Genomic DNA, 26,954 nt, shown 5'->3' on the forward strand with positions numbered 1-26,954 from the left:
TTGGGTGTATGAAAGGTTATATTAGGGTGTGAAGAGGTGCATCAGATATTAAGTGGATGATGTCATCAGTGATGTTATCAGTTATGTCACTGCCCATGTCATTAGTGATATAATATGTGACATCATCAGCAGTGCATTGTGGGGGCGCGAGTTATAGTTAGCTCAACTAACTAAAAAGTCGCTGAAACCTGTGGTTTTGAAAAAAACATAGGTTTCAGAGGGACATTGTAGTCAGTTAGACATTTCACTCATACAAAACCATAGAAATTCCACCGTATAGTTAGTTGAGCTAACTATAACTCGCCCCCCAAAATGTACTGCTGATGACGTCACTTATTACATCATTCATGACATGGTCAGTGATATCACTGATGATATCACTGCACTGATGATATCTCAAATGACATCACTGATGACATCATCCAGTGACTGTGTGTTTCTATAAAGTTTAAATATGTTTCATATATATATTGGCCAAGGTGTATTGAAGAATGAGTGGGTGTATAAGTGTCTGGATGGAGGTGTGTGAATGACTGTATAAGTGAGTGATTAAATGTGTCTTACTGAATGCAAGAGTTAATGACTAAACTGTGTTAATGTCTGTATGAGTCTGTCTATTGCTGTGCAAGGTGCTGCATTGGTTGGTGAGTAGCTACATGAGTGTCTATATGGGTTATTGATTGGTTGCCTGAGTATTTGTATGGGTACCTGAGTGTGTGTGGGTGGGAGGGAGGTGTGTGACTCTGTGCATAGATGTGTGAGTTCTTCATTCACTGGGTGTATGGGTTCAAGAGTGCATGTGGAAACAGCTGTATGGGTGGCTGAGTGTGTGTATGGGTGTGTTGGTGAGTGAATGGTCACAGCCTAGTTGTCAGTACGTCAAAGCCACTTCCTCACGGCTGGTGTACACCCACACCACACCCATCCAGCACCGGCGTAGCAGGACAAGTGACCCTGCCAATAAAAAAGACGGGGCGCACGTGCTCTACACCATTTCAGAGTTGCTCGCACCTGATGCACTACGGCCAGCACAGGTACACCGGCACGGGACGGTGACTTTTGGTCCACTGAGGTACGGTTACCGTAACTACTGAGCGGGTGTGCAGCCTGCGGTGATGGCCCGTTCCAGCGGTCTGGACAGCTCAGGTTTTGTGTGCCCTGCTCGACCACAGTGTAGGCCTGAGCCATCAGACTGCGCAGGCCTACCGCTAGGTGGCGTCGCCTTGCTGGTCACAGAGTTAGTGGCACCGTAAGGGCTAAGCGGGTGTGCAGCCTGCAATGAAAAGCAGAGTACACTGGTATGTCCTCTGCCATGGCGAAATCAAGACCCAGCACCAACTCTGAAACCTGGTGGCCTGCAGAGCGGGGCTGCATGATATGCAGGGTGCCCTGTCTGCAGGCCCGGGCTTGGGGCCTACAGCGGCACCTAATAGGCCCTCTTTTCTACATGCAGGTTGCGAAAGGTGAGCAGAGAGGCTTGTTTGAGCAGCGGCGGGCAGTCACCTCCTGGCAGTGTGAGTGGCTGGGGTGCAGCAGACTGGGTGTGCAGCAGCGGACAGTCACCTCTGGGCAGTGGGAGTGGATGGGGTGCAGTAGCCTGGGTGCACAGGAGTGGGCAGACACCTTTGCGCAGTAGAAGTGGATGGAGTGCAGAAGTCTGAATGCACAACGGCGGGACAACAATTTAGGCGTGCGCAGTTGTATGTACTCTACCATTACAGATTCCATACTACGTTTCAGATGAGTAAGCTTGAGGGCTCCACTATGTGCCGGCACGTGGTTGGAGACACACTGGTTGTGGAAAGGTGAGCTGTGAGGGTTTTGTCCACAGTGTGGGCACTCACTGTCCCTCTTCATCTCTTCATTTCTCTCCCTCACACTCTTTCTCTCTCTCTCTCTCTCTCTCTCTCTCTCTATCTCTTCCTCTCTCTCACACTGTTTCTCTCTCTCTCTTCCTCTCTCTCTCACTCTTTCTCTCTCTCTCACTCTTCCTCTGTTTCTCTCTTCCTTCTTTTCACACTGTATCTCTCTTTCTCTCTCTCTTCCTCTCACTGTTTCTCTATCTCTTCCTCTCACTCTTACTCTTTCTCTCTGTTTTCCTCTCACTCTTACTTTCTTTCTTTCTCTCTTCCTCTCTCTTTCCTTTGCTTGACACATGACGCACAATCTTATCTTGCTTTTTTGCTAGCAGGCTGTGATTCACAGATTGACGACCCCCCTCCGACACGGGCCTCCTGCCACGAGGCGATGACTTCAGTTCGACTGAGTTAGTGCCACCAGAGCTGAGCACGTGTGCAGCCTGTAATAATGCGTGGCCATCTTGGCAATCAACACCCACTTTCAATTGTGAGTTCGGCTTGCCCGCGTGTAGGCAACGGCTGAGGTGGTTGCTTCGCCACGTGGTGGACCCTCTTAGACACATGCCAGTGGTAGGTGAGCGGAGAGGCATGTTACCACAGCAGCGGAAGTCACCTCTGGGCTGTGGGAGTGGATAGTGTGCAGCAGCCTGGGTGCACAAGAGCAGGCAGATGCCTCAGAGCAGTGGGAATGGATGAGGTGCATCAGTCTGGGTGCACAGGAGCGGGCACACACCTCTAGGCAGTGGGAGTGGATGGGGTGCAGCAGTCTGGGTGCACAGGAACGGGCAGTCACCTCCGGGCAGTGAGAGTGGATGGGGTGCAGCAGCCTGGGTGCGCAGAGGCGGGCAGACACCTCTGGGTGGCGGGATTCGATGGGTTGCAGCAGACTGAGTGTGCAGGGGTGAAACAGAGAATTAGGCGTGTGCAGTTGTATGTACTCTGCCATTACTGATTCTATACTATGTTTCAGATGACTAAACTTGAGGGCTGCACTATGTCCCGGCACGTGATAGGAGACACACCGGTGGTAGAAAGGTGAGCTGTGAGAATTTTTTCCACTGTGTAAACACTCACTCTCCCTCTCCATCTCTTCCCTTCTGTCACTCACACTTTTTTTCTCTCTCACTCTATCTCTTCCTTTCTCTCTCACACACTCTTTTTCTCTTTCTCTGTCTCTTCCTCTCTCTCTTATTCTTTCTCTTTCTCTCTCTTCCTTTCTGTCTCTCTCTTTCTCTCTCTCTCTTCCTGTCTCACACTGTTTCTTTCTTTCTCTCTCTCTTCCTTGTATCTCACTCTTATTTTCTTTCTCTCTTCTTATCTCTCTCACTCTTTCCCTCTTTCTCTGTCTTCTTCTCTCTCTCACTCTTTCTTTCTTTCTTGCTCTCTTCCTCTCTCTCACTCTTTCTCTCTTTCTCTCTCTCTCGCTCTCTCTCCTTTGGTGGAAGCATGATGCACAATCTTATCTTTCTTCTTCTCTTGCAGGCTGTGATTCACAAATTGTCGAGGGATGACACGCCCTGCCTGTACCTACTTTTATTTTGTTGTTTTGTTTAAATAAATGTTTTATATGTAAATCCATAGATAGCTGAGATTCTTATTCGTCCAACCTCACATGCATCTTCCTAATTATACTTGTAAGACATCAGCCAATTTGTTATGTTCCAGATTTCCTAAGGCTGTTGTCACATGAGTTTGTAGGGGGGTGAGGGGGGATGGCACACAAGGGGCTGGTGGCGGGGGGTGTTCGAGCAGTGTTGGGTGTCCGAGCTGCATGATCGTTGGCTCCATTGCATCTGTTGTCGTACAGGTGTGATACTGGGCTGGGCTCCCTTTCATGTTGCAGGTTGTAGTCCGACTTTACATCAGCTCAGAGCAGGTGTAAACTTCCTGCTACTAGCGCACCTTATTGCCTGTTTTGTACTCTTTTCAACTATCTTGCTGATGGTTGAAAAACTTGCAAAGTGATGTGCTTGCTGCTTTTTGCACGGGAACGCCTACTCTACATCTCATTAGCAATATTTGCTGGGGTCATCTGTGACAATGTTTTTTGAGGCTGCTATTGCTGGTAAACTGGTGATATGGGCTGTTTGCTCCAGCTTGTGAATGGTGCGTTAAATTTATCACCATTTTGGTTTTGATAAGGTGCTGTTAACTCGCCGATGTGTCCTTGAGAATATACCCCTCGGTGTTTCAAAGACTTAAGAAGTACTCGAGTGCCGTGCTGAGAGTCGCGCTCCCATCGCTTTCACACGGGGGCCGCGCTGAGAGCCGTGCTAGAGACATTCACCTCGGGGACCCATCCCCCGAAGCATGCCAACATATTCATTGTTTAAAAAAAATAAAAGGAGAAGAGGGTCGCGTCGGCCCTCCTCCTGTGGCCAATTCGAGCCCCGAGGACCCCATCCCCTGGGGCCTGGCCTCACCGTTGGAGACCGTGGGGGGGTGCCCCAATGCCGCCATGGTCACGCCGGCTCCCCACGTCCTGCGGGAGCCTGCATTGCTTTTCCACACAGGAAGCTGCTGGCATGCAGCTCCCCGTGTGGAAAAGCAATCAGCTTTGGATTTTGGAAGCATGAGCAGGTTTCCCAGCCACGCGGGTCCAACCCTGTCATAGCAAACAGGAGTATCCCGGTGGTGGGCACCCGGGGGCACTGCAGCAGCCTGCCCTGGGGGGGTGGTCCCCAGGACCATCATGGGCTCCAGGAGGGGGCTGCGCGAATGAGTGAAGCCTCGGGGAAGGGGTGGAAATGCCCCCGGGACCTAGCCTACCCGGGGGCCTTATTAAAATAGAACACGAGAACCGGCGCTTAATTTTTTTTAAACAAGGCATCGGAATTCGCGACCCCATTGCGAATTGCGCCGAAATAAAAAAATATGGTTTTTTTGGCCCTAGGGTCTTTCTGGGACCCCCTGAGCAGGCCTAGGGGGTCAGGGTGTTTCTACCCTGCCCCCTTCTCTTGTTTTATATCTTTGTTTCTCTGTTTTCTGGTGACTCGCTTCTACCGAGTTACAAGATGGTCGGGAGGGGTCGCTACTCCACTGCGTCCCTAGCTATCGAAACTTTTATTTTTTAATTTCTCAGCAACTACTGAATGGATTTACACCATTTAAAAAAAAAGGTCGCTTTGATCCAAGCAGTACCTTTTTTGCCAAATTTGGGGTAATTCCGTTCAGTAGTTTCGACTGTAGCCTTGTCCAAAGTTTCCTATGGAAAATTGATTTTTCTTACTTTAATTTTTAGAATTTCTCAAAAACTACTGAACTGATTTACACCATTTCAATAAAAGGTCGATTTCTGAAGCAAGATCTACCTTTTTGCCAAATGTGGGGTAATTCCATTCAGCAGTTCAGGCTGTAGCCCGTCTCAAAATTTCCCATGGAAATCAACATGGGGAAAATGCGTTTTGGGACCCCTCTTTTTTCTCATCCCCCTCTTGACAAATCACCCCCAAACCTTCGAAGTCAGAGTAAAAAGGCAGTGTTACTGCCAAAACACGTCTCTCTGGTGTTTCAGCACCCGAAGTTGTTTGACTGAATAAACAGAATGTGATCCCCTGACTTTGAGTGCCGGCTCCTTTTCTCAGAATAGAGCTTGGGGAGCTCTATTGTGATATATATATTTATATAGGCACTGGGTAGTTCTAGTTAGGTCAGCTGTTCCATAGCAACGTGTTTTTGTGTTGCTAATAACTTTGACCCTGTTTGATAAATCTCCGCAAAATATTATCAAAAGATGCTACTTTTTGACTAATTTGTGTATGGCAAGTTTTGGGATGATCTGTCAAGTGGGGGCCAGAGAAAAAACTGGGGGTCCCAAAACTTCTTTAGGCAGGGCTACAGCACAAACTTCTAAATGGAATTATACCAGATAGCTAGATCTCGGGCCACAGATTGTGCTTTTTGTAATTAGGCGTAAATCTGTTTAGTAGTTTTTGAGGAATTATGGGTGAAAAATAATTGTACAGTTTGGGAGTTGGGCTCGCAAGAGTCCTGCTAGCCCCCCCCACAAGGGTGCAAAATCAAAAATGGAGAGCTGTAATTAGTCAAGCGGCCCTTTTTTACTGTGAGCCTTCACACTCTGATTGACTGGCTGTTCTAATGTTAGTAATGAAATAGCCAACATTACTGTTTATTGTACAAAATTATAGGTGTTGTGGAAATTAAGTAAAAATGTTATATACGGGGGCAGCAGAAATGCATGATGCCCACCTAGATTTCGAGAGGAGGCATCTAAAAGTTAAGTACTGTGAAAAAAATAAATGTATATTGTTTTTAACTAATTTTTATGATCTTGAAGGACTCTCGCAGGATGGTGTATGACACAATGGAGAAAATGAGTTCACAATACATGCTCTTGGTAGGAATGCATATTGTGGTCCTTGTTTTTGAGAGGAAGTGTGTAAGAAATAAGTACTGTGATGATTAGAATGTTAATTGTTTTTTTTAAATGTCACAATCTAAGAGACTCTTGCGGTATAGTGAAAAATAGAGAGAAATCTGATGAGCTTTGAATACACTGCAGTATGCACACTTGCTACTGTAGGTAGAAGTATCATTGGAGATGGTGTTTATCAGAGTATACTATTTACGCCCTTCAGTAAGAGTTGTGAGTAGAGTTAAGGCTCAGCAACACACACTACTATGCACACACATCATCTGGAAGAGACGTCTCAGCAGAGAAGCCAGTCTCTCTCCATACACCCTAGCACCCACACCTGTCATCTGAGAGGGAGGTCTGAACAGAGAGGCCGTTCCTCTTCACACCCTACTATGCAAATCCATCATCGCAGAGAGAGGTGTGGCATGAGAGGGCAGTCTCTCCCTGTGCAATACTATGCATACTCATCACCTGAGAGAGAGGTCTCAGTGCAGAGACCAGCCTCTCTTCACACACTCTACTATACACCCCCATTATCTGAGAGACAAGTCTGACAGGAGAGGCCTGTCCATGTACACACTCTAATATGCACACCTGTAATCTCACAGAGAGGTCTTAGAGAAAAAGGCAATCCCTCTCCACTCACTACTACACATATCCGTTATCTCAGAGAGAGGTCTGAGAGGGAAGGGCAGTCCCTCTCCACTCATGAATACGCACACCTGACATCTGAGACAGAGGTCTCAAAGGAGTATTTACAACAGACACATACCGTACAACGCATACCCATAATCTGCCAGAGAGGTCCGAAAGGACTCACTTTTAGCTCGAACGGCTGAATGGATTTCCACGAAACTTGGCAAAATTGTAGGGACTGGTAGCCCGATGTGCCTTTGCTATGTCTCAAGATATATGCTCCAGTGGTTTTTACGAAAATTAACTTTGAAAAATATATATTGGGCTACATTGGCCTATATATATGTTGGAGCCCAAATGTAGCCCAATGTAGCCCAATGAAGCCCAATGTAGCCCAATGTAGCCCAAAGATGGCCGCCAGACACACAAAAAAACAAATGTAGCCCAAATATCAGCCAGATGTAGCCCAACTATAGCCCAGTGACAGAATGACCAATCAGCTTCGCAAACCTCCGTTACGCGAAGCGGAGCGCTGTTACAGATATATATCTTTTTTTGAACGTTAATTTCTCAAAATCCACTGGAGCACATATATTGAGACCTAGCAAAGGCACATCGGGCTACCAGTCCCTAATATTTTGCCAAGTTTCGTGCAAATCCATTCAGCCGTTCAATTATTATTATTATTTTTTTTTTTGCCCCGCGGGGCCCTTTTAAAACCTCCACATCAAACCTAGGGGGTCAGCGAGGATCTACTATGCCCCCTTATGGTCATTTCCCCCTTCGTTTTGGCCTCCTCTTGTCTCTCGATCCTACCGAGAGACAAGATGGCGGCCGCTACGGACTTTTTGGAATGTTGACAGACGCCAGAGAACCAATCAGCTTCGCTTCACAAAGCTCCGTTGCGCGCAAAGTACGCGTCCTGGGACGCTGCCCGGTCCGCTGTTACAGATATATATCTTTTTTTAAACGTTAATTTCTCAAAATCCACTGGAGCACATATATTGAGACCTACAAAAGGCACATCGGGCTACCAGTCCCTACAATTTTGCCAAGTTTCGTGCAAATCCATTCAGCCGTTCGGGCTAAAAGTGAGGCCAACCGCCCTATGGAAAACTCAATGTTAAAAACACGTTTTGGGACCCCCCTTTTTTCTCGGCCCCCCCTTGACGAACCCCCCCCAAATTTTCAAGGGCTGCTCAGAAACAAAATGTGCCATTTTCCTGAAAATGTCAGCCAATTCCGTCCACAAACGCCAAAGTTATTAGACATAGAATTTTCAAAAATCCCATAGAGAAAAAATCCTAACTATATATACCTACTGGCGACCGCCAGTAGGTAATATATATATATATATATATATATATATATATATATATATATATATATATATATATATATATATATATATATATATATATTACCTACTGGCAGTCGCCAGTAGTTAGTTATACTTAGGTACTAGTTTCCATAGGAAAAGCGTTTTTTGATTTGCCAATATCTTTGGCACCGTTTGATGAATCTTCATGAAATTTTCCAAACTAATGGGGCACTCTGGTCAGTTCCTGTTTGAAAGTTTCAGGGTGATTCATCAAGAGGGGGCTGAGAAAAAAAGGGGTCCCAAAATGCATTTTCTCCATGTTAATTTCCACAGGACATTTTGGAAGAGGCTACAGCCCGAACTGCTGAACGGAATTACACCAAATAAGGCAAAAAGGTAGCTCTTGGTTCAGAAAGCGACCTTTTTCTTAAATGGTGTAAATCCACTCAGTAGTTCCTGAAATATTCATATTAAAAATATTTATATAGCTGGTGACCGCTGTGGATCCACGAACCCTCCCAATCACGTGCTTGATTCTGATTGGCTGCCAACACTTCAAACCAAGAAGTGTTGGCAGCCATCTTGTGACTCGGTTGAAGCGAGTCACTAGAAAAAAGGTCAAAAAACAAGAAAAGGGGGAAGGGTAGAAAAACTCTGACCCCCTAGGCCTGCCCAAGGGCCCAAAAAAGCATTAAAAAAAATCAGTGGGATTCGCGTAGGGTCCTCAAATCTGGCCTAAATAAGAAAAAAACAAAAAACAAAGTGTGGTCTCCTGCACTTTGATTTCTTGAAGCCCCTGGGTGGGCCAGGTCCCGGGGCCACTGTTTAATAATGGTACAGGGGCCCGCGGGGTCCCAGCAGCCCCTGACTGCCACCTCCCTGGGGCTGTGTTCAAATAAAATTCATGGGGGGCTCCAACCCCCCACGCTGCCCAGGGGACCGCCACCTCCCCATGGCTTTGTTTATAATATGCGGGGAGGCACTCGGCCCCCACAGCCCAGGGACTGTCCGCTCCCTGGGCTGTGTTCAAATAAAATGCATGGGGAGGCTACTATCCCGATCCTGCCCTGGGGACCGCTACCTCCTCAGGGCTTTCAACTTTAAATCCAGGGGGGGGCTTGCACCCCACCACAGCCCGGGGGACAGCCACCTCCCTGGGGCTGTGTTCAAATAAAATGTGTGGGGGGATCATGACACCCATTCTGCCCCAGGGACGGGCACCACCCCGGGGCTTTCAACTTTAAATGCGGGGGCCTCGCACCCATGCCTCCCCAGGGCTTTGTTTAAATTACAAAAGTGTGGGGGGCTCCTGCCCCACCCCACACTGCCCCAGGGACCACCACCTCCCCAGGGCATAGAGTAATTTAAATACAGGGGTCCGTAGTGGACCCCCGGCCCTGGGACCACCACCTACCCGGGGCTTTAAAAATATGATGGAGGGTCTGCAAGGCCCCCCTCGTGTAGCACTCCTTAGCCCTGGGGACCGCCATCCCTGAGGGCTGGGTCTAGAAATGTCCTGGGGTGCCGTTTACTATGGAAGGGCGGGAGCACTGCTCCTGCCCTGTCGTACCAAACTGTGCTTCGCTTCACTACCATGAAGCAAAGCAGATTGCTTTTGGACAAAGAGAGCTGCATGTCAGCAGCTCCCTTTGCCCAAAAGCAATGCCGGCTCCCGCAGGAGGCAGGCAGCCAGCAGGGATCGCGGTGGCATTGAGGCCCCCCAACGGTCCCAACGTTGAGGCCACTGTGTTGGACTTACTGGAGGTAATAGGACGGGTAGTTGGCCCCCAAAGGTTGTCCTCGGAGGGCAACTACCCATCCTGTTACCTCCAGTAAGTCCTACACAGTGGTATTGCTAAAAGGTCTTCGGAGGCCAAGCCCTCTTTTCTCCACCACTCTGCAAACGCGCCTCCTGGCACACTGCGGGTTGGGGGATGAAGTCCACTTTACTCCTGAGGGACTTTTGGGGTCACTACGCCCTCCTGGTACCTCCTGTAAGTCCTACGCAGTGGAATTTCTGAGCGCTGGTCGGAGATCCAGCCCCCTTTCTGCACCACTCTGCAAATATGACTACTACGTCATAGTGATAAATTAGCATTTGAAAAACCTTAGAAACTCATTGAAAAAATTTTAAGTTTCAGGGACGTTATAGTTAGTATTTAACATTCAAAAAACCTTTGAAATTCACTGAAAAAAACATAGGCTTCAGGGAAATTATAGTTAGAACTTAGCATTTAAAAACCTTAGAAATTCATTGAAAACCCACAGGTTTCAGGGACGTTATAGTTAGTTGGGCATTTCACTCGTACAAAACTAGAGAAATTCGGCTGTTATAGTTTGTTAAGCTAACTATAACTTGCGCCCCGCAATGCACTGCTGATGACGTCACATATTGCATCACTCATGACACAGTCAGTTACATCACTGATAACATCACTGAAGACCTATGAATCAGTCAGTGGGTATGTTCTAACTGGTATTTGTGTGTCAATGGTTTCGAGAATGGTACTCTCTATTGGGTGTATGAAAGGTTATATTAGGGTGTGAAGAGGTGCATCAGATATTAAGTGGATGATGTCATCAGTGATGTTATCAGTTATGTCACTGCCCATGTCATTAGTGATATAATATGTGACATCATCAGCAGTGCATTGTGGGGGCGCGAGTTATAGTTAGCTCAACTAACTATAAAGTCCCTGAAACCTGTGGTTTTGAAAAAAACATAGGTTTCAGAGGGACATTGTAGTCAGTTAGACATTTCACTCATACAAAACCATAGAAATTCCACCGTATAGTTAGTTGAGCTAACTATAACTCGCCCCCCAAAATGTACTGCTGATGACGTCACTTATTACATCATTCATGACATGGTCAGTGATATCACTGATGATATCACTGCACTGATGATATCTCAAATGACATCACTGATGACATCATCCAGTGACTGTGTGTTTCTATAAAGTTTAAATATGTTTCATATATATATTGGCCAAGGTGTATTGAAGAATGAGTGGGTGTATAAGTGTCTGGATGGAGGTGTGTGAATGACTGTATAAGTGAGTGATTAAATGTGTCTTACTGAATGCAAGAGTTAATGACTAAACTGTGTTAATGTCTGTATGAGTCTGTCTATTGCTGTGCAAGGTGCTGCATTGGTTGGTGAGTAGCTACATGAGTGTCTATATGGGTTATTGATTGGTTGCCTGAGTATTTGTATGGGTACCTGAGTGTGTGTGGGTGGGAGGGAGGTGTGTGACTCTGTGCATAGATGTGTGAGTTCTTCATTCACTGGGTGTATGGGTTCAAGAGTGCATGTGGAAACAGCTGTATGGGTGGCTGAGTGTGTGTATGGGTGTGTTGGTGAGTGAATGGTCACAGCCTAGTTGTCAGTACGTCAAAGCCACTTCCTCACGGCTGGTGTACACCCACACCACACCCATCCAGCACCGGCGTAGCAGGACAAGTGACCCTGCCAATAAAAAAGACGGGGCGCACGTGCTCTACACCATTTCAGAGTTGCTCGCACCTGATGCACTACGGCCAGCACAGGTACACCGGCACGGGACGGTGACTTTTGGTCCACTGAGGTACGGTTACCGTAACTACTGAGCAGGTGTGCAGCCTGCGGTGATGGCCCGTTCCAGCGGTCTGGACAGCTCAGGTTTTGTGTGCCCTGCTCGACCACAGTGTAGGCCTGAGCCATCAGACTGCGCAGGCCTACCGCTAGGTGGCGTCGCCTTGCTGGTCACAGAGTTAGTGGCACCGTAAGGGCTAAGCGGGTGTGCAGCCTGCAATGAAAAGCAGAGTACACTGGTATGTCCTCTGCCATGGCGAAATCAAGACCCAGCACCAACTCTGAAACCTGGTGGCCTGCAGAGCGGGGCTGCATGATATGCAGGGTGCCCTGTCTGCAGGCCCGGGCTTGGGGCCTACAGCGGCACCTAATAGGCCCTCTTTTCTACATGCAGGTTGCGAAAGGTGAGCAGAGAGGCTTGTTTGAGCAGCGGCGGGCAGTCACCTCCTGGCAGTGTGAGTGGCTGGGGTGCAGCAGACTGGGTGTGCAGCAGCGGACAGTCACCTCTGGGCAGTGGGAGTGGATGGGGTGCAGTAGCCTGGGTGCACAGGAGTGGGCAGACACCTTTGCGCAGTAGAAGTGGATGGAGTGCAGAAGTCTGAGTGCACAACGGCGGGACAACAATTTAGGCGTGCGCAGTTGTATGTACTCTACCATTACAGATTCCATACTACGTTTCAGATGAGTAAGCTTGAGGGCTCCACTATGTGCCGGCACGTGGTTGGAGACACACTGGTTGTGGAAAGGTGAGCTGTGAGGGTTTTGTCCACAGTGTGGGCACTCACTGTCCCTCTTCATCTCTTCATTTCTCTCCCTCACACTCTTTCTCTCTCTCTCTCTCTCTCTCTCTCTCTCTCTATCTCTTCCTCTCTCTCACACTGTTTCTCTCTCTCTCTTCCTCTCTCTCTCACTCTTTCTCTCTCTCACTCTTCCTCTGTTTCTCTCTTCCTTCTTTTCACACTGTATCTCTCTTTCTCTCTCTCTTCCTCTCTCTCACTGTTTCTCTATCTCTTCCTCTCACTCTTCCTCTTTCTCTCTGTTTTCCTCTCACTCTTACTTTCTTTCTTTCTCTCTTCCTCTCTCTTTCCTTTGCTTGACACATGGCGCACAATCTTATCTTGCTTTTTTGCTAGCAGGCTGTGATTCACAGATTGACGACCCCCCTCCGACACGGGCCTCCTGCCACGAGGCGATGACTTCAGTTCGACTGAGTTAGTGCCACCAGAGCTGAGCACGTGTGCAGCCTGTAATAATGCGTGGCCATCTTGGCAATCAACACCCACTTTGAATTGTGAGTTCGGCTTGCCCGCGTGTAGGCAACGGCTGAGGTGGTTGCTTCGCCACGTGGTGGACCCTCTTAGACACATGCCAGTGGTAGGTGAGCAGGGAGGCATGTTTCCACAGCAGCGGAAGTCACCTCTGGGCGGTGGGAGTGGATAGTGTGCAGCAGCCTGGGTGCACAAGAGCAGGCAGATGCCTCAGAGCAGTGGGAATGGATGAGGTGCATCAGTCTGGGTGCACAGGAGCGGGCACACACCTCTAGGCAGTGGGAGTGGATGGGGTGCAGCAGTCTGGGTGCACAGGAACGGGCAGTCACCTCCGGGCAGTGAGAGTGGATGGGGTGCAGCAGCCTGGGTGCGCAGAGGCGGGCAGACACCTCTGGGTGGCGGGATTCGATGGGTTGCAGCAGACTGAGTGTGCAGGGGTGAAACAGAGAATTAGGCGTGTGCAGTTGTATGTACTCTGCCATTACTGATTCTATACTATGTTTCAGATGACTAAACTTGAGGGCTGCACTATGTCCCGGCACGTGATAGGAGACACACCGGTGGTAGAAAGGTGAGCTGTGAGAATTTTTTCCACTGTGTAAACACTCACTCTCCCTCTCCATCTCTTCCTTTCTGTCACTCACACTTTTTTTCTCTCTCACTCTATCTCTTCCTTTCTCTCTCACACACTCTTTTTCTCTTTCTCTGTCTCTTCCTCTCTCTCTTATTCTTTCTCTTTCTCTCTCTTCCTTTCTGTCTCTCTCTTTCTCTCTCTCTCTTCCTGTCTCACACTGTTTCTTTCTTTCTCTCTCTCTTCCTTGTATCTCACTCTTATTTTCTTTCTCTCTTCTTATCTCTCTCACTCTTTCCCTCTTTCTCTGTCTTCTTCTCTCTCTCACTCTTTCTTTCTTTCTTGCTCTCTTCCTCTCTCTCACTCTTTCTCTCTTTCTCTCTCTCTCGCTCTCTCTCCTTTGGTGGAAGCATGATGCACAATCTTATCTTTCTTCTTCTCTTGCAGGCTGTGATTCACAAATTGTCGAGGGATGACACGCCCTGCCTGTACCTACTTTTATTTTGTTGTTTTGTTTAAATAAATGTTTTATATGTAAATCCATAGATAGCTGAGATTCTTATTCGTCCAACCTCACATGCATCTTCCTAATTATACTTGTAAGACATCAGCCAATTTGTTATGTTCCAGATTTCCTAAGGCTGTTGTCACATGAGTTTGTAGGGGGGTGAGGGGGGATGGCACACAAGGGGCTGGTGGCGGGGGGTGTTCGAGCAGTGTTGGGTGTCCGAGCTGCATGATCGTTGGCTCTATTGCATCTGTTGTCGTACAGGTGTGATACTGGGCTGGGCTCCCTTTCATGTTGCAGGTTGTAGTCCGACTTTACATCAGCTCAGAGCAGGTGTAAACTTCCTGCTACTAGCGCACCTTATTGCCTGTTTTGGACTCTTTTCAACTATCTTGCTGATGGTTGAAAAACTTGCAAAGTGATGTGCTTGCTGCTTTTTGCACGGGAACGCCTACTCTACATCTCATTAGCAATATTTGCTGGGGTCATCTGTGACAATGTTTTTTGAGGCTGCTATTGCTGGTAAACTGGTGATATGGGCTGTTTGCTCCAGCTTGTGAATGGTGCGTTAAATTTATCACCATTTTGGTTTTGATAAGGTGCTGTTAACTCGCCGATGTGTCCTTGAGAATATACCCCTCGGTGTTTCAAAGACTTAAGAAGTACTCGAGTGCCGTGCTGAGAGTCGCGCTCCCATCGCTTTCACACGGGGGCCGCGCTGAGAGCCGTGCTAGAGTCATTCACCTCGGGGACCCATCCCCCGAAGCATGCCAACATATTCATTGTTTAAAAAAAATAAAAGGAGAAGAGGGTCGCGTCGGCCCTCCTCCCGTGGCCAATTCGAGCCCCGAGGACCCCATCCCCTGGGGCCTGGCCTCACCGTTGGAGACCGTGGGGGGGTGCCCCAATGCCGCCATGGTCACGCCGGCTCCCCACGTCCTGCGGGAGCCTGCATTGCTTTTCCACACAGGAAGCTGCTGGCATGCAGCTCCCCGTGTGGAAAAGCAATCAGCTTTGGATTTTGGAAGCATGAGCAGGTTTCCCAGCCACGCGGGTCCAACCCTGTCATAGCAAACAGGAGTATCCCGGTGGTGGGCACCCCGGGGCACTGCAGCAGCCTGCCCTGGGGGGGTGGTCCCCAGGACCATCATGGGCTCCAGGAGGGGGCTGCGCGAATGAGTGAAGCCTCGGGGAAGGGGTGGAAATGCCCCCGGGACCTAGCCTACCCGGGGGCCTTATTAAAATAGAACACGAGAACCGGCGCTTAATTTTTTTTAAACAAGGCATCGGAATTCGCGACCCCATTGCGAATTGCGCCGAAATAAAAAAATATGTTTTTTTTTGCCCTGGGGTCTTTCTGGGACCCCCTGAGCAGGCCTAGGGGGTCAGGGTGTTTCTACCCTGCCCCCTTCTCTTGTTTTATATCTTTGTTTTCTGGTGACTCGCTTCTACCGAGTTACAAGATGGTCGGGAGGGGTCGCTACTCCACTGCGTCCCTAGCTATCGAAACTTTTATTTTTTTAATTTCTCAGCAACTACTGAATGGATTTACACCATTTAAAAAAAAGGTCGCTTTGATCCAAGCAGTACCTTTTTTGCCAAATTTGGGGTAATTCCGTTCAGTAGTTTCGACTGTAGCCTTGTCCAAAGTTTCCTATGGAAAATTGATTTTTCTTACTTTAATTTTTAGAATTTCTCAAAAACTACTGAACTGATTTACACCATTTCAATAAAAGGTCGATTTCTGAAGCAAGATCTACCTTTTTGCCAAATGTGGGGTAATTCCATTCAGCAGTTCAGGCTGTAGCCCGTCTCAAAATTTCCCATGGAAATCAACATGGGGAAAATGCGTTTTGGGACCCCTCTTTTTTCTCATCCCCTCTTGACAAATCACCCCCAAACCTTCGAAGTCAGAGTAAAAAGGCAGTGTTACTGCCAAAACACGTCTCTCTGGTGTTTCAGCACCCGAAGTTGTTTGACTGAATAAACAGAATGTGATCCCCTGACTTTGAGTGCCGGCTCCTTTTCTCAGAATAGAGCTTGGGGAGCTCTATTGTGATATATATATTTATATAGGCACTGGGTAGTTCTAGTTAGGTCAGCTGTTCCATAGCAACGTGTTTTTATGTTGCTAATAACTTTGACCCTGTTTGATAAATCTCCGCAAAATATTATCAAAAGATGCTACTTTTTGACTAATTTGTGTATGGCAAGTTTTGGGATGATCTGTCAAGTGGGGGCCAGAGAAAAAACTGGGGGTCCCAAAACTTCTTTAGGCAGGGCTACAGCACAAACTTCTAAATGGAATTATACCAGATAGCTAGATCTCGGGCCACAGATTGTGCTTTTTGTAATTAGGCGTAAATCTGTTTAGTAGTTTTTGAGGAATTATGGGTGAAAAATAATTGTACAGTTTGGGAGTTGGGCTCGCAAGAGTCCTGCTAGCCCCCCCACAAGGGTGCAAAATCAAAAATGGAGAGCTGTAATTAGTCAAGCGGCCCTTTTTTACTGTGAGCCTTCACACTCTGATTGACTGGCTGTTCTAATGTTAGTAATGAAATAGCCAACATTACTGTTTATTGTACAAAATTATAGGTGTTGTGGAAATTAAGTAAAAATTTTATATACGGGGGCAGCAGAAATGCATGATGCCCACCTAGATTTCGAGAGGAGGCATCTAAAAGTTAAGTACTGTGAAAAAAATAAATGTATATTGTTTTTAACTAATTTTTATGATCTTGAAGGACTCTCGCAGGATGGTGTATGACACAATGGAGAAAATGAGTTCACAATACATGCTCTTGGTAGGAATGCATATTGTGGTCCTTGTTTTTGAGAGGAAGTGTGTAAGAAATAAGTACTGTGATGATTAGAATGTTAATTGTTTTTTTTAAATGTCACAATCTAAGAGACTCTTGCGGTATAGTGAAAAATAGAGAGAAATCTGATGAGCTTTGAATACACTGCAGTATGCACACTTGCTACTGTAGGTAGAAGTATCATTGGAGATGGTGTTTATCAGAGTATACTATTTACGCCCTTCAGTAAGAGTTGTGAGTAGAGTTAAGGCTCAGCAACACACACTACTATGCACACACATCATCTGGAAGAGACGTCTCAGCAGAGAAGCCAGTCTCTCTCCATACACCCTAGCACCCACACCTGTCATCTGAGAGGGAGGTCTGAACAGAGAGGCCGTTCCTCTTCACACCCTACTATGCAAATCCATCATCGCAGAGAGAGGTGTGGCATGAGAGGGCAGTCTCTCCCTGTGCAATACTATGCATACTCATCACCTGAGAGAGAGGTCTCAGTGCAGAGACCAGCCTCTCTTCACACACTCTACTATACACCCCCATTATCTGAGAGACAAGTCTGACAGGAGAGGCCTGTCCATGTACACACTCTAATATGCACACCTGTAATCTCACAGAGAGGTCTTAGAGAAAAAGGCAATCCCTCTCCACTCACTACTACACATATCCGTTATCTCAGAGAGAGGTCTGAGAGGGAAGGGCAGTCCCTCTCCACTCATGAATACGCACACCTGACATCTGAGACAGAGGTCTCAAAGGAGTATTTACAACAGACACATACCGTACAACGCATACCCATAATCTGCCAGAGAGGTCCGAAAGGAGAGGCCAGTCCTTCCTAACTCACTTCTATGCACTCCTGTTATCTGAGAAGAAGTATCAAAGGAGAGGTCAATCCCACCACACACCCTACTATGAACACCTGTTATGAAAGAGAGGGGTCTCAGCAGAGAGGCCAGTCATTGAACATGAACTATTATGCCCTATTATGCATTGTTATCATTTGAGAGAGAGGATTTTTACAGTGGTAGTCCCTCCTCATACTCCAGTATGCAAATCCATTATTCAACAGAGGGTTCTCAGTGGAGAGGCTAGTGCTTCCCAAATACTATTTCCCTACATTTGTGTTGTGATCCAGTGAGAGCCTTGTGAGGGAAAAGTGCAAGCTTCAGGGACTGAGGCTTGCTGTATGAGGCTTGTACGATCCTGCAGGACACACGCAAGAGCCTCATGGAAAATTGCTGAGCCTTCCACAAGGTGTTTTAACAATCCTGCAAGAGACTTGCAAGATTGTAGGGGAAAATAAAATTGAAGTACAAGGCTTAACCAATAGTTACCATTCTTATTACATAGTTGAAGAAATATTGCGATGCGATTTGGTGCGGAACCAGAGATAGCTCAGTTTGTCCTTGGTGCTTTGGAGGCGAAGGAAGTCTGTTAGAATTGTGCTCAGCAAAAGTGAATTTATGTGATGCTAAACGAGACTGATGTGTTTATCTGCATTTAAAAAAGCACCCCAAGATCAGGTATTTATTATTATATTTAGGCTGTGGGGTTTTAGGTTTAAACCTATAATAACTGATAAAACCCCACTGAAAGAAAAATAGTCCTCACCGGTGAAAATATATAGACACTAAAAAAACACCCGCACAACCACAAACTAAATGCCATTCAAAGAAATGAAAAAGAAAGTGAAAGAGTAATTTTGTTCTTACTGAAGGGGTTAATACAATTTAACTTTGTTTTACAACCTAGCAGTAAGAAAGACTGGCTAACATTATTCTGCTTGAGTTTTGTTCTTTAGGGATGTCACTAAAATATTGTTTCTTCTTCCTTTTACTTTTTTCAGTTTTATGGCCTTTGGTCTAAAGATGTAGGGTTTAGTTTCAGGTTTTAGGTTTAGTTTAATTATTTTATAAACTGTAGAGAATCAGGACATATCAAACTCACATTTGATATTTTGGCTGCATTTGATTCTTTCACTGACAGGTAAAATGGCTAGTTTCATAAAAATCTTTCCTAATATGTGTCATCACATTTACCCACAGAAAATGGGTAAAACCCCTTAATACATCAGACCATAGTTTCTAGTGGGTCAGTATTGATAGTAGGTGAATTGCCAACACCTCAGGCTTTAAACATTAAATGCAAGGTATAGTGACAAGTATATATATCACCAAGCATCTGGGAAAGTGGTGAAAACGTGACACCAGACGTTTGGAAAACATGGAACGCAGTGTCACTTATTATGCTCTGCAAAAAAAGGTTCTTTCCAACAAAGATTGGAGTGATATTGTTTGTATTTGTAGTGATTCAGCTACGTATATAAAAAATTTGTGTGATGACCTGTCAAAATTGATACCAGAGCTGAAGTGATTCCCTGTAGGAGATCCTTGCCACTTGTTAGATGGTATGCTGAAAGCATCTTTACAATCTTTACAATCTTCAGAGTTAATGAGGGATGCTATTGACTTTTTAGTCCATTCTGGTGCACTGTTTTCTTATGCCGAGGAACTAAAATGCAAATATTTATAATTTTGTGCTTTATGTGGCATCAAAGAAAGAGTCATCCCAACTGTGCCCCGTAGCTGACGGTTCTCAGCCCAAGGGGCTATGAATGCTGAGAGGGCCTTTTCACAGAAGTTTACATGGGAAGGAAAGCGCGAGCGCACATGACAAAAGACTCACTGAAGAAGTATTGTATTGTGTACTACAATAAGATTAATTTGCAAAAATCTCTTTGGACCTCATATACACTATACGTACACTGTCTATATACCATGTTCTTTCAGTGCAGAAAGCAAGCAATGATCAAAGCAAAATGTTCCATAAACACCGGAAAAACACTTTTTCTGTTGTTTTTAGTGGCGTGAAAATGTGTAACCACTGATAACAACAGTTTTTTAAGATATTGAAAACACTGAAAAAACCCCACCAGAATTTACCAAAAATAGAAACTGAAAACAGGACAGCCTAATTATATTGTATTAATTTTCAAGTGAATTGTCAGTAAGTGTACTATTGTTAGTACATCTATTCTACATTATGTTTACAGCGTAAAAAACTGCTTGGGGAGATGTAGATGTGTTAATATAGCTTTTGAGAGGCACACACAATAAAATAGACAGAAGTGAGCAGGCTTTGCAGATTGTGTTAAAAAATGAAGTGTTTTAACTGTATATACTTTTTATAAAGGAAATGCTGTTTCTTAAGTTATAAAACAGAGAAGATAATTATAAAAAATCTATGGTTCTCTGAGCCTCAGTACATATACATTTGAGCCCTTTCAGATGTTTGAGTGGTTCTATTGCTATTTCTAGAGTTAAACACTGAGGTGAGTGTTAGCAAAGGTGTGTCAAAATTAATGTGTTATTTTATAAACTGTTATGGATGCAGAGTTCATACCATCTTATAATTTAATTGGGAAAATGTTGAACTTGGCCCTTTTTGCAGGGTCATGCCTGAACTTTTTGCCTTCCTACTGTATTTTGTCTGACCTGCTTTTGTTGGTTTTATGACTCTGGGCACTTTACCACTGCTGATCAGTGCTAAAGTGCATATGCTCTCCCTATTGTAAATTGATGTATGGATTAGTGACTCCATGATTGGCTGGTTTGGTTTACTTGTCAGACCCTAGTACAGTGCACTGCGTGTGCCCAGGGCTTGTAAATCAAATGCTGCCGGTGGGCTTGCAGTGTGTCTCAGGTCTGCCATTGCAGAGGCTGTGTGCAGTCTGGTACTGCCATGCTGACTGGGAAAGTGCACCCATTTGCCAGTTCCTAAACCTTTCCTTTTCTGCAGATTAGTCACCCCTATGGTAGGCCCAAGGGCAGGGTGCATTGTAGGTAAAATGTAGGACAAGCCCTGATGTGTGTGGCATGTCCTAATAGTGAATTACAGCCATTTTTGTTTTTCACTATTGCAAGGCTACCTGTTCTCCATAGGCCAGAATGGGCAGTTTGAATATTACATCTTATAATCCTAACTGACTCATGGAACTAGGTAGAAATTCGAGTTTAGTATGCATGAACTCAGAAGTTGGCTTTAACATTCTGTGTTTGAAAATACCACTTTTAGAAAGTAGGTATTTTCTTGCCTAACTATCCAAGCCTGCCTCTGCCAGGTTGTGTATTCCTTATCTAGAGTTTGAGTGACAGGGACTGGGGGATTCCAGGAGACAGGGTGAGTCAGCACAGGACTGAATAGAGAGATCTGCATGCATATGGGAGGGAGGAGTTGCACCTGGGACCTGAATAGGTCTGTGCCTGCATTCCACAATTCTGGTACCACCTCCTGTCGTGCGTCTGATGTGCGTGACCCACAGAGTCAAAGGAAAGAAGGATTCTTGTCAACAAAGTGCTCCAGGACTGCAGAGAACTTGTTTGGACTGGGTACAGGACCTTCTGCCTTCAGAGGACAAAGGATTTGCTAGTATAAATATTGGGACACAAGAAGAAACCTTTGCTGAGGAGAGAAATCAGAGAGACTGAGGAGAGACTATCCCTAAGCTGAAGTGCTGCTTGGATAATTGGCCTGCAGTGGTTGCCTGACTGCCAAAGAAAGGAGAGAGGAACTTTGTGTGTACTTTCATCAACTTGTGAAGGATCTCCAAGGGCTTGCGAAAGAGTTTGCCTCTGTCTGAAGTCCCAGGGACAAACAGACTTCACCCACCAGCTCCCCAAGAGTTCTTTGGAAGTGCCTGCAGTTGTGTTGTGCTTTCTGAGAAACTGCATGTCACAAGGAGCTGGTAGTGCGACTCACGAAGAAGAAGCGTGTCGCCGCTGCAGCCGCTGTGGTCGCATCGCCAGAGCAGAGGATCGACGTTGCATCAGACGCCACTACATCAATGGAGAAGCGTGTTGCCGCTGCTGCAGTTGTCACATCATCGCCGAAGCGCCTCGCATCGCCGGTGAAAAGGATCGGCATCGCATCAGACGCTGACGCATCACCGAGAAAGCGTGTTGCAGTGCCTGTTGCGGCTCAGAAGAATAGTGGAGTCACCGCACAGCCGTCGGGCGCGCACACATCGTGTCGCATCAAGAAGAAGTCGCCATCTTTGTTTCTTTGCCCCGGATCTTCATCGCCTCGCGGTGTTGTGGGGTGCATCGCCACGGAAGCACTGTAAGAAACCGACGCATCCTCTCCCCTCTCAGAGAAGAACCGATGCATCGCCATCCCCTATGCAGCAGTAGAGAACCGACACATCACCGTTCTTGCTTGTAAGGAACCGGCGCATCACCTTCCCTGCAACACTTTCATTGTATAGCATTACGGATCCTAAGGTACATTGACTCAAAGTGTTGCATTTTAACATCTAAAGAGAACTAAGCTATTTCTACAATTTTTAAGTACAGTATTGTGGATTTTTGTCATTTGTGGTCTTGTGTTAAGTCTATATAAAGAATACTTATTTTTAATATACAACTTGTGTGGTGTCCATCTGTAGTGTTGTCACTAGGTTACAATATGTGTCTCTGAGATAAGCCTGTCTGCTTGTGTCAAGCTACCAAGGGGGTGAGCAGGGGTTATTTTAGGAGTATACCCCCTTACCCTGACTAGACACAAGAGTCTCTATTTTTCAAAGGTATCTACCTCTGCCAACTAGAGACCCCCAAATCTAACAGAAAATATGAAAATAGACTGAGGGTGTGGATTTTTTTCAGGAGAAAGTAACAAGAAGTTACTGATGCACTAGATGTAAATATGTGATTGTGTGTAAAAAATGTAGTAAATGTAGACAATGTAGTGATGTATCACTGTTTACATTATTGATCTGTATGTTATTTTGTCTTTTTTGAGGAGTAAAATGGAAACTTGTCTCTCAGGGAATAATTATCTACTTACATAAGCAGCAAAAAGGAGCCTTGTTAACACAAGCAAGAAACTTCTGCTGTTCATAAATAACTACATCTTAAAGCACAGTATTTTCAGGTTGGAAGGATGTGGAAGTGCCTGAACAGTTGTGCAGTTCAGCAACACATTGTTCTGTAAAAATGTTTAAACCAACTTTTGAGTTCTTTTTTAACAAATATTTTACATTTCAATGTTATTATAATATTGCAATATTGACAAAAATTGGCAGCTCTCAACAGAGAGGATACTCCATTTTCTATTCTACTATTAGTATTAATCACTATGAAGAGGAATATGCAGAAAGAAAAGAATCTCTACCCAGTCATTTGCATATCGGTCATCTTGGCAAGAGCTGTGACTAGAGAGGTTAGCCCCTTTTCAAACCCTAATTTGCACACCCATCATCCAAGACACAGGTCACAGGAGAGGGGTCAGTCTCTTTCTACAATGTACTCTGCAAACCTATCATGCAAGAAAGATCTGACAGCAAACAAGGCAATTCCTCCCAACAGCCTACTATGCATACCTGTCAGCATGGGAAGAGGTATGAGCAGTAACAATACATTTTTCTCAATCCGTCCTACATACACCCATCTCCCTGGTAATATGTGGTAGCAGAGAGGTCACTTCCTTCCCAGACACCACTGCGTATCCAGCGGCGGCTGGTGACATTTGAAATTGGTGAGGCGTAAAATTGGCGGTGGAGAAAAGTCCATATCTTATTGTCCTGTATTGGCACCCGCTCTCCACTCAAGGCTGACATAACAAAAGCTGTATAATGTCCCCGCTTTATGTGCGACACCTTCAACCAGTCTATTTCAGTCAACAGCACAGCATAAAGCTCTCAACACACTTGCGGGTAACACAGCCACCATTGTACAGTATGGAACACCTCCCTTGTACAGTCTGGAAGATGTGCCGGGATGAGGTACCATAAAGGCAGTGTATCACCATGTCTGACCCCAGTAGGATCAACAAACAGTGAGCAACCCAGATAAACCCTTGAGGGCTTGGGTGATTAAATGGAGGGGTAAAGTTGCCTTCAAGGGATGTGATTTGAATTAGAAATCATTCATTGATAGAACTTCATTTAGGAGGAGAAATCAATTATCCTCATAAGTAATTAAAACAAAGAATAAATTGTTGAATCACATTTCACAAATCTTAACACATACACAACATATAAACAACAGAACACAAAGGTGTATATAGAAAAATGAATTTTATCAAAAAGTTCTTAGATCAGCAATAATTCAAAAAGAGCAGGAAAGGAAATGCAGGTACATAAATATTGACTAATAAATGGCACAGCAAAACCTAAAAAAACATCTATCCCAAAACTAAATGACTCAAACAATGCAGGGATGAGATGGATGTCGACGTTTCGGTCTCCTAAATCAAAGTTATCGAGACCATCCTCAGGACTGATGTCAATTCTACACTGCTAGAGCTGTATTGTAATCGGGGGAGAGACAGTTGCCAGATTGGACGTTTACGAAGGAGAATTTGGAAAACCAGAAGTGATACCTGGTGGTACCGTGGAACCAGGCCTCAGATTGATGACAAGGGACAACGTGGACCTTCACAGGAGATATGCAATCGTAACTGAACGATAAAAACACTCTGGCTATGGCAGTATGGGCTTGGAGAGCGAAGTCCTCGTGATATCAAAAAACTAGGTGTATCGAGAGAGTGATTTAATCTTATTCACAGCTGCAATGTCGTGGATTTAGACCTCGGGACGCTTCAATCATTTGTTTTAGCAGTCTCTAATAAATCCAAACGGGTCGGGATCAGTCTAACCGGCAGCACTGCTTCAGACAGAAGTTTTTTGATATCACGAGGACTTCGCTCTCCAAGCCCATACTGCCATAGCCAGAGTGTTTTTATCGCTGATCTAAGAACTTTTTGATAAAATTCATTTTTCTATATACACCTTTGTGTTCTGTTGTTTATATGTTGTGTATGTGTTAAGATTTGTGAAATGTGATTCAACAATTTATTCTTTGTTTTAATTACTTATGAGGATAATTGATTTCTCCTCCTAAATGAAGTTCTATCAATGAATGATTTCTAATTCAAATCACATCCCTTGAAGGCAACTTTACCCCTCCATGACCCCAGTAGGGCCAGCTCCGCTCGGTATGCTGGGTCATTTCAACCACCAGTCAACCAGTCATTTATTACCAGGAGTTGTGATATCCAATAGTAAAATTGCATGTCTGCCATCCCCAATCCCACTTCATATGTCAACTGTCTGCATTTGTCCCAGGAAATGTGTGGGGTTCGCCCGAAAGCCTCTGCGCCTTCCCCCCCTCCCAATAGGAAGAATCGGATCAGCGTAGTGAGACTGACAAACCACCACTTGGGGATCTGAAACAGACAATTTGTAACAAATGTAGGAATTTCGGAAGGACCATCGTCAAAATGACTCTAATAATGAATAATAAGCATAATAAATGATAAAATTAGGGCCAAGATTAGTTGAAAATAGTAGACCTACCTCCAGCACATCAAGTACCACCTCTCAATTATTTGATAAATGTACTTCTCAGCCACTGGACCCCATTTTAGTTCAGGTCCACAATTAGCCTTTTATTTTTTTTTAATTAGCATACATGCACAATTATTAGCAATGCTCAGCACAGTGAGGACACTGACACATCATGCCTATAATAATAAAATGGCGCTCACCGCCACTCTAGGTTCTAGAGCTGGCAACAGATGAATGCACTGGTGCCAGACCTTCAAAATCAGTAACATCTCAAGGGCAGAGTTAAACCCTGTTGAGGATCCTGACTCTTCAGTGATGGACAAAAGTCTACAACAGCACAAAAGTGGCCCAATTGATTGGATGGAACAAGGAGTTTGGCAGAAATCAAAGACATGCTCCGTATCAAGATGCGGTCCTGTACTGATGAATGTGCGCTGGAAATATATTCCACTTGGACATACTGTTCCAGAGCAAAGAAGCCCCAGCTGAACCCCCACCCCCGACAGAGGGGTGAATATTAATAATGTCCAGCTACTCCAGCGGCATTACTTATCAGCCATTTAGACCATTTCTGAGCATTCCCAATGTGGTCAGACAAGGGTACTACTACTGAAGCATGAGGCCGAGTAATTTGTTCAGGATCACACAGTCTGCATGGTGGGGATGTGTGGCGACGTGAATTTACCTACTGGTGGCAACGTGTCTGTCCACTGGATGGATACAAAGGTTGACATAGCAGACAAACGTACGTCACTCATTCTCTGTGGGGCTGCTTGGCCCCACTGAACAGTGCTGAAGTGTGTTGGATTCTTTCTTTCAGCAGCTAAGGCTTCGTTCTAAAAAAACGTAAAGGTGTCGTCTCGTGTGTGTGGGTGACGCTGAAATAACATCTCAAACAAGCATTTCCAGTTTGGCAATTATTGCCTTGAAAGGCAGTGATGCTCCCAGCCAGACAGTGAACAGGCATGGCTCTCCACTGCAGACACGCCAAGAATATATCCCCAAGGGCGCTTTGACTTTCTATAATAAGGGGTGGTCGAACTGCATTAAAAATACAATGAATATAAATATAAAAAACTTACCTTGGCTTCCCGCGCCGACTCCCGACTCGAGTCCCGAGACTGCAGACTCCCGCCGTCCTGGATTTTGAATGCGTCTGACGTGGTGTGGGCTCTCATCACTGAAGGCTGCAGGCAGCCTCCCTCCCCTCCATGGCAGCCGGCGCTGATTGGTTTGGCCGCCTGCCCTAACCGCGTCATTTCTCCTAGTCTGCATCCTGCAGAACGGAGAGTGGGAGGAGGCTTGGGGGAGCGGCTTGCCCACTGTTGCTAATACTGTCTGTTGGACAGCCTCTCAGGCTGTCCAAACAGTCAGTATTAACAACAGTGGGCAAGCCACTCCCCCAAGCCACTCCCCCCTGCCCTGAGGCTCGAGAAACCAGGAAGTTCGGCTGACTGCTTTCTCACCGTGCGAGAAGGGCAGGCAGAAACAAATGATAGTTATAAATAAATAACTACCATTTGTTTCTGCCTTCTTCTCGCAGGGCGAGAAAGCAGGGAGGGCGGCGCCGAAACGCCCCCATGGGAGAACCGCCACTGTGCGTATCTCTGTTTGTCTATTGAGAGGTGTCAGCAGATAGGCTACCCCTTGTCAACACCATGCTGCAGATTTGTGGT

Source organism: Lissotriton helveticus, chromosome 7 (genome assembly GCF_964261635.1).
Source record: "Lissotriton helveticus chromosome 7, aLisHel1.1, whole genome shotgun sequence".
Lineage (NCBI taxonomy): Eukaryota > Metazoa > Chordata > Amphibia > Caudata > Salamandridae > Lissotriton > Lissotriton helveticus.